The sequence below is a fragment of the Parasteatoda tepidariorum genome, chromosome 4 (assembly GCF_982258835.1).
Source record: "Parasteatoda tepidariorum strain Cologne lab strain chromosome 4, Ptep-v5.0, whole genome shotgun sequence".
NCBI classification, from domain to species: Eukaryota; Metazoa; Arthropoda; class Arachnida; order Araneae; family Theridiidae; genus Parasteatoda; species Parasteatoda tepidariorum.
The window spans coordinates 14,650,384-14,659,531 of NC_141758.1; positions in this window are offsets into that span (position 1 = coordinate 14,650,384).

The window sequence follows — 9,148 nt, forward strand, 5'->3', positions numbered from 1 at the left end:
GTTTTAACTTAAAGAATTTTTTCGTTAGAAAGCCTAGAAAATAGATTTTAACAGCATTTAAATATTTGAGAGTTTTTTGCCAGAATTAAAAATAAACTAACTAACATATTAAATATTTTTCAAATGAATAAATTTAAAATTTCGACGTTTTAATAAGATGATTTTATTCCTATTTGAACTTTCAGTTTCCTTATTTTTTTATTATTTTAAATATGTCATACATTATAATAAAATTTCGTGACAGTGCAAAATAGAATTGCTGTTCATTATATTCAGAAAATTTGAATAAGAATTCTCAAAGAAATATTTATTAATTTTATAACGAATCAGAACTCATTTATTTTGTTATTAAATGTAACAGAGCTCCCCTTTACTAATTATTGACTGTTTTATCATGTACCTTAATTTTCAAATAACTAAAAAAACTGAAATTACTTTAATTATTTCTAACTATATTTATCCCTTTGACGCTTATAAGAAAACCGACTGCGAAAAATTTCAAAATGTTTAGAAAAAAAGTTATAGCATGTTATGATAGACGAAATGAGAAAGTTTTAACTTATAGATTAGGTATTATTTTCAATGAACGGAATAAAAACAAATCGTATAATTTCTGAAAGAAAAAAAAAGGAATTAAAAGAAAAAATGGTAAATATTTAAGTTATCTTTAAGAATATGAAAATATTAATCAATAAAAAGTCGCGTTTAACAATAAAAACTAGGTATTTCTACATTGAAAGTTTCGGTCACAAGAGAATTGCCGTCACCAAGATGGCGGCATGTTGCTTCTTTATCTAAGTATCGATGACTTTAATTTCCACACATTCGAGGGACCCAGTTCTACCCCACAACCCGGTCTCACCCCACACTCCCCCACAGAAACTTCTCGAAAGTGGAATAAAACATAATAATAACTTCTCAGAAGATAAGAAGTTGTTAAATCCTTATTTTAGATGATTTCGGTCATAAATTTAGGTATGAGGCATCAGAAGGGATAATAAAACAAGGCAATAAGCACTGTCATCAGTTTCTTGATTTTCTAAACTGAGACGTTCCGGATTATTTCGGTCTTCGGGAACTAGTTTAAACCACACATTTTAGTACTCGTTCGTTATTTACTTACCAGGTGCGAAAATGAAACGTCAACAAAAGTAACGAGAAAAACAACTTTGTATTTGCATTTTGCACGTGATATTGTCCGGGCGATCAAATAAATAGCATTTTACTTTCCCGTCATTTCGCTTACCTCAGTGATGATATTAAAGAGTATATAAAGAGATGAACGGATGGAAATTCTAAGTTTTGTCAAAATCTTCTTTCTTCAAAATCTACTGTACAATTCGGAAAATAAAAATGGTCCGGAATAATTTTCGGTCTAAGGATCAGAATATTCAAGTGCTCGGAATAAATAATTGTTCAAAGGGCTAACCTTACTTTTTCAAATCGACTTGTGTGAGCCATGGTGGTTCAGAGGATAGAGGGGTCGCATCCCAATGAGGTGACCTGGGTTCGAATCCCTGCACTAACTGGTCGATAAGAATTCCACCCTCGGCTTGCACCAGCCACAGTGATAACTTAAATTATCCGCAGTGGTAGACGGATCATGGGTCACAGACCCCTTGTCGCCGGTCTAACTGTGAGAGGTTTTCCTCTCCGCGTAACACAAATGAGCGTTAGTTCCATCAAAAAGTCCTCTACGAAGACAAATTTCTCCCGATATTTGTTCCAAGACTTTCCTTGTCCTCTGGATTGAATTCAAAATTACAAGGCTACAAAATTGGGTCGGCTGTTCAACGACGGTTATGAAATTTAAAACAAAATAGATTTGTGTTGATGATAATTTTAATTACGAAATTAGACGCAAAAACGTACTAAAAATAAACTTTTTTTTTTCAGTAACTGATTCTTGTCCTTCAAAGATAGGGGGGTTAGTCGCAATTTCGAAAATATGATTCCAATAGTTTGATCTAGAGTGCAATCGAGGTTAAATATTCCTTTTAATGCGCTGTTTGCGTTTATCACCGTCTCAAAGAAGTAGCATTTTAAAAATTCTTATTTTTCACGATCTAATCGACAGGAGCACTTGAAATGTTTAATTTTAACTTTTAAAATAAGTAGATAAAAATGGTGCAAGAATTATTGAGGCATAAAATTCTAAACTTTTTAGTTCATTATTAAATAAATTGCAACAAAAATTATTAATATTAGTTTTTTGCAAAGGCTTGCCTTCAGATAAGTATGTTTTGTAATCGTGTGCAAAAAAATATATTATTCACTTCATTATTTTCTAAGTTATGACGAAATAATAAAACATAAATTAAAATAAATAACTATGTTTTTTTCATAGGCTTACCTTCAGATAAGCACGTTTGATAATCGTGTGCTAAAAAACACTATTCCCTTCATTAGTTCCAGAGATATAACAAATAATAAAAAATAAATAGTTTAAAATAATTGTTTTTTCTTACGCTTATCTTCAGATAAGCACGTTTGATAATCGTGTGCTAAGAAAAGTCTATTCGCTAAATTAGTTCTAGAGATATGACGAAATAATAAAAAATAAATAATTATAAATAATTGCTTTTTCATATGCTTATCTTCAAATAAGCACGCTTGGTAATCGCGTGCAAAGAAATATTTCATTCGCTTCTTTATTTCCAGAGATACTTAGAAATAATAAAAAAATAAAAAAATAAATTATTATAAATAATTGTGTTTTGTTCATTGGCTTACCTTCAGATAAGCACGTTTGATAATCGTGTGCAGAAAAATCTATTCGCTTCATTAGTTCTAGAAATACGGCGAAATAATAAAAGATAAATAGTTATAAATAATTGCGTTTTTCGTAGGTTTACCCTCAGATAAGCACGTTTGATAATCGTGTGCATAAAAATTAAAAATATTTCATACACTTCATTAGTTCCAGAGATATGACAAAACACGCAAAAAGTGGAATTAGCTTTTAAGCTGTCCAAACCGCAATCCTGATCAGGGCTGTACTTACCAAGACGGAAATGAGCAAAAACTGGTACGACAGAAATTTCATTCTGGCATTTTTTTCGAGAAAAATTAATTTTCTGTAACTACTGAGATTTTTTTACATTTATAGCATATTTATTGACTCCACCCGAAAACTAGTTAAAACGGAAATAGTTTTACTACCAGATTTTCCTCTCTTCCGTCTCGCTTTCACCCATGTGATACTGGCTAAACTATTAGGAACATATTTTACAGAATATGGTCTTCCCCGCCCTAAATAAAGAGTCAAATATCCGAATCGGTCGAGAAAAAAAGTATGTTTATTCAAAGAACGTACGTTTTTATATCTGTTTGCGTAACTTACCATCTGCACAAATAAATTTGCAAACTTAAGTTCAGACATTTGAACCATTGAGTCCTATCACGTGAAAATTCGAACGTTATTCACTGATGTTCCTTTTTTTATTATCTGCATTTCAATCTGAAAAGCAGTAAAAAAAGTCCGTATTGAACTTATTAGCTGCAGGTATTCATTGCTTGCCAAGATGATTTCAGAATGTCTACTGTTTTAAAAAAAAAATTCTCTCAATTGATCTGTTAACTTCCACTTATTCCTAAAAACGAACCCCTATTCCTCAATATCAGATTTGTCGGAGAATTGTATTTTAAAAATTAGTCAGTTCAAAAATCCTTGAAAATCATCGAATTTGCAATAAAGGTCATAAAAATTCTAGTGACCGGTAGGCACCCTTGTCCGGCACATTTTAATAATTTAAAAAAGGAGCATTATAAGTACGAAGTATACTAATAATTATTAGGAAGTCGACTAATAATAATTAATGCGAAGTATATTAATACTAAATTAGCTAAATTATTCAGTAATTTCTCGTGAAACAGGATCTAACATTTCAGATAACATATCTTTTTTTTATTTGCTTGGAAAGAGAAAAAAAATGTCGCAATTAACTAATGACGGTTACAGCAGTCGAGAGTTTTCATGTAAAAATTTTGATAAAATGTGATCCAAACAATGCGACAAAATGGGAATTTAACTTACTACTGACGCTTAATTTCATAAGGCAGTGATGCAAATTCAAAATTAAAAAACTTTATTTTTTTAACAAAATGTACTTTTTTTTTCGAGTTTATACAATACAATGTTTGTAACTTTTTTTTTAAGTTATCCGTAACTTGCAGTATTCATAAGTATAAAAAAATTATCCCAGTTTGATTTTTTTTTAAATTACATAAATGTAGTTTTTGTTCAACATAGGATTTTTAAAAAATGTTTTTTTTTAACTGAAAATGGCGGCTTTTTGAAAAAAATTTCAAAAAATGGCATAAACTAAGTTACATTTCTTTGCATTACTCTAAAACCGTCAATCTAATTAAAAAAATCTCTATGTGCAACGAAAACTATATTGTGAACAGTGCATCAAAATTTGAAGTAAACCAGTTGAAAATTATACTAGTTACAGATACAGAAAGTACAAGAAACATAGTTTTGAATAAACTGCGTTTAAAATCAGTTAAAATAAAACGGTTGAAAACTGTTCCAGTTATGGATATAGCAAGTACGAGAAACATAGTTCCGTATAAACTGCGTTTAAAATTGGTTAAAAGTTTTTCTAGTTGCAGATACTGCAAGAACGAGAAACATTGTTTCTGCTAGTTTTAACTGCGTTTAAAATTTTATGATCAATAATCCATATAAAAATATAAAATTTTGCAACAAACAATAATGCGTCAATACTAAATCTATAGGCCGGGATTGGCAGGGTGCTGGAATCCAGCAAGTCGAAGACTCCCTGTGTAGTAAATCGTGAATGGTGCACGTTCACTCTTTCAGGTCACAAAATCCTTTATATTCCCATAACAAATCGATGCCTCTGGGGGTACTGAATTCTGAGGGTACTGTTCCAGATCTTTTAATAGCCTATTGCAACCTTCGTTAAAAATTATTACATCTAAATAAGCAGCAATTTAAAATATTTAAATTGAAAATACCATTAGTTCTTTTTTCTACATTATTTAAACAAATTTTTTTCAATAAAATAGTTCAAATCATAGTATTTTACTAAAATGCTTTGACATTGAGCATTCATCATAAGTACTTGTTCATTTCTTCATGCACGACCTGCGACGCTGACAGCGAACGACATATCATACCATAACGTTTAAATTTTTATGAAAATTGGTTCAATATTTCGATACAATAATCTTTAAAGGAAAAATCTACGAAAATAGTAATAATTTTTTTTCTTTATTTTTTGAAACTGTGTTGTTCCCATTTAAAAATTTGTGGCAACGTGCTAATTGATATTCATTTCCGAAATTTTATAGAATTTGTTAATTTTTCCCCCTCTTGTATTCTAATTTACTAAAATTCCATTACGACACTTATAAATTTTTAAAAAGCTGATATAAACCAAAAACCGAAATAAAAACTTCGTATTAAAACTTTAAAGATAAAATGTTAGTACAAAAACCAATTCTTCCCTTCTTGAAAGACTCTCTCTTCGAGAGCTCTATTTTTAGATCTCATGTAATTAGTTATGTTGTTTACATTTCATTCTGTTGGTATTATGACTCGAATTCACGAAAAATATAGATGTTGAAATAGAGAAGGTAGAATAAGCGTGTATAGATTTAACTTGTTTTGAGCCTGAAACTCAAGGAATAACATGAATTTGTTGGCTGTTAAACAAGGCTGTTAAAACAAAATAACATTGACAAAAGTTATTGCTATACTTAAAAAAACAATGCAGAACAATCATTAATTCATATCCACAGTTTCTTCTTTTTTTTCGTGATAGTTTTCAGTCATTTTTTTTTCTGTTATTTGAAAATTATAGAGTAAAAATCAAAAGGGGTTTTTTTCCAACAGGGTTGCCGCGGGCCTCGTAAATTTTAAAAAGTGGTAACGACAGTTAAACAAATGTCGATAATTTAATTTCTGTGTAACCACCACTAAAAAATGTTTTCAAAAGAAAGTATATACACATGAAAATTTCAACTTCTAAACGACTTAACGACAAAGCAATATGTTATATTGAGAAATATCTTTTAGCATTAACATCAATTTACTGCCACTACTAAATTTTTTCAAGGACCGCAGGAGTCCTGTTCAATGATATTTGCATAGAAACTTGCCATGGATAGTTTTTTTCTTTCTAATTCTTGTGATTAATACTATTTCCGAGATACATTTATTGTTACCGCATGATTTAAACCAAAGGTTTGTGGATTCACGAAATGTAATAATTTAATCACAAAAAGACATTGATACCAGGGCTGAAAGACCATTTATATCGAGACGGAAAAGAGTAAAAACTTTTTTCCCCAGAATAATAAAAATCCATAACTACCAATTGTTTTTACGGGTGCAATTTTTATATTGAATTGCTTCTTCAGCGTGAAAAATTTCCTTACAGTGAACTGTTATTGTAATAAATTAACTCCTCCCGAATATTATCTAATATTGAAATAGTTCTTCAACCAGTATTTTCTCTTTTCCGTCCCGCTTTCAGGCCTGATTGATACTTTTTAATTCAATCTTCCTTATATTCTTTTTATTTATTTTTTTTTTCTCGGGCAAAAAAAATTCGCCTGAGTTTAAAAATTTTCATTGCCTGAGGATTTGCAGCTTTAAAAAAAAAAAATTTATATATATATATATATATATATATATATATATATATATATCACCTAGCACATGTAAGCTATAATCTATTCTTACAATTATTTATCTCTCTTTCAATAAAAGATAAAGCTTTAGAAATTCCTGGGAAGAACTGCTGAAACTTTCTTAACGGACATTTCCGCTCGTTTACATCTGGTAAATCCAGAAGCATTCAAAGGAAGACAGTGATGGGCATCATTCACGAAAATTTTATTCATGACTAAATTTATTCAGATTAAATTTATTCTGAATGATTATTCATACGAAAATTTAGTCATTATTAATCATTCATTATGCAAACGTATAAAAGTTTTTGAATAATGATTGATGAATAAACTCATTAGTCATGAATAATTTTTCTGAATAAAATTTTGAATAACCAGCAGAAAATACAATCGATATGTTTTTGTTTATAACGAGATGCAAAACATCGTTTGCTCTTAAGCTTCTTATTTTAGGAATTAAACTATAAAACTAAGACAAGTATGACTATTTACTTTTATGTTATTTTAACTTACTCCTGCGTAACATACTTAGTTGTGCTAAAAAGTAGGTTTATAACAGTTTAGTTACTTAAGTTCATTTTTTAATTTTGTTCTAAAAACTATAAAACGCAATTTTTTATAGTTTTAGAAAGCAAACGATAATATTATTTTAAATTTTTAAACAAAATTTTAACTTAAAAAATTAAACGCTTTTTTGCCTTGTAACCATTTCTTAAAAGTATGCATTACGTTAGACAAAAGTAAATTTTCTCAAACATTATATAAATATACTTGAAAAGGATTAACGTTTTATTTGTAGTTGTCATAATCGTAGTCAATTAGAGTATTGTGTGCCCATTTTTGTTGACCAGTGAAATTATTCAGTTATTTTTGACTAATGAATAAAAGATACTGAATAACGAATAATGAATGATTTATTCTTTATTCAAAATATTTCTGGCTAATGAATAAATCTTTATTCATCATTCATTATTCAGATTTTGAATAATTATTCATCATTCTTTATTCATTATTCTGAATGACAAATGCCTATCTCTGAAGGAAAAGTATTAGCTTATAGCTTACATAGAGAGGTAAACTCAAGAGATAAAATTGGAAGTAAACAAAATAAGAATGCTTCGCTGAGTAATGAGTAAAACAAAAGAGGGAGAGAATGCGGTATGAATAAGATCACAGATGCATTTTCTTCATTTGTCTCATTTATTGGAGCCATTCGTCTTTCTCATTAGTACCTAACTGTACAAAAGGTAACGGCCTTTTTAAAAATGCTTAATGATTTATTGAAAGTATTTGTCTTAAAACGCTTAATGGAAAATGTAATTATTTGTCTATTAGAGCCAAACAAACCATGGAAAGCGGCAATGGCTCAGGGGATAGAGCATTCGCTTTCCAATGAAGTGAACCGGGTTCGAATCCCAACAATGGCTGGTTCATACGAATTCCGCTTCCGTCTCGCATCGACCACAGTGCAGACCTGAAATATGCTTAGTGGTAGACAGATTATGGGTTAAATTACCCTGGCTGTTAGTCTAACCGTGGGAGTTTTTCATGAATTTCTACTCTGTGTAACGCAAATATGGGTTAGTTCCATCAAAAAAACCTTTACGAAAGCAAATTTCTCAAAATACTTGATCCAAGAGTTCCCTCCCTTGTCTTCTGGATTGGATTCAAAATTACAAGGGTACGGAGTCGAACATTAACTGTTGTAAACCCAAAATATTGGGTCAGTTGTTCAACGACGGTTGAAAAATAAAATAAAACAGACCATGGACAAATGAGAAAGACATGGATGAAATTTATTTAGATCTTGTCATTTCTCATGATGAGTGTTAAATGGGGGATGTAGTTTTTAAAAACCAAATCAGGGTAGATGAAGTGGAAAATCAAATCTCTCGACTTAGTGGAACGGAAAAGTGAAATCTCAGTCATAAAATAAAATTAGAAAGATAAATTCGATACGCCAGCACAGTGGAAAAAAAACAGTTAACAATTTTGCAAAAATATCCTGAACTCGTAAGTCATACTTTATTAACATATTTCACAATTTTTTTTCCTGAAGAATATAAGGAATATCTGGGTGATATGACCTTACTTTATGCTTTACAGGAAAATTAAACTACATTGCGCTGAGTGATTTTCATCTTCTCAGATATTTCAAACATCATTTTATCTGCAATCACCACGATAATAAACATGTGAAAACGATTGTGACCCTTTGATTAACGGATCAGGTGACAAATTTGTATGAAGTGTGTGTTCTAAATCTAGTTGTAAGTTATGATAAGTATTTGAACAAACTAAGCAACTATGCTGAAAAAAAGATAAACGTATGTGAGTAGGTTGAACTCCGACCCACCCCAGGGGGGTATACGGAGATAAAAGTAAAATTATTACAATAAAATTTCTCTAAAAACTAAAGTTACAGTAAAATTTCGCCAAATGACAGTGGTGGTGATCAGTTAAAAGTGGATTAACAATAAAG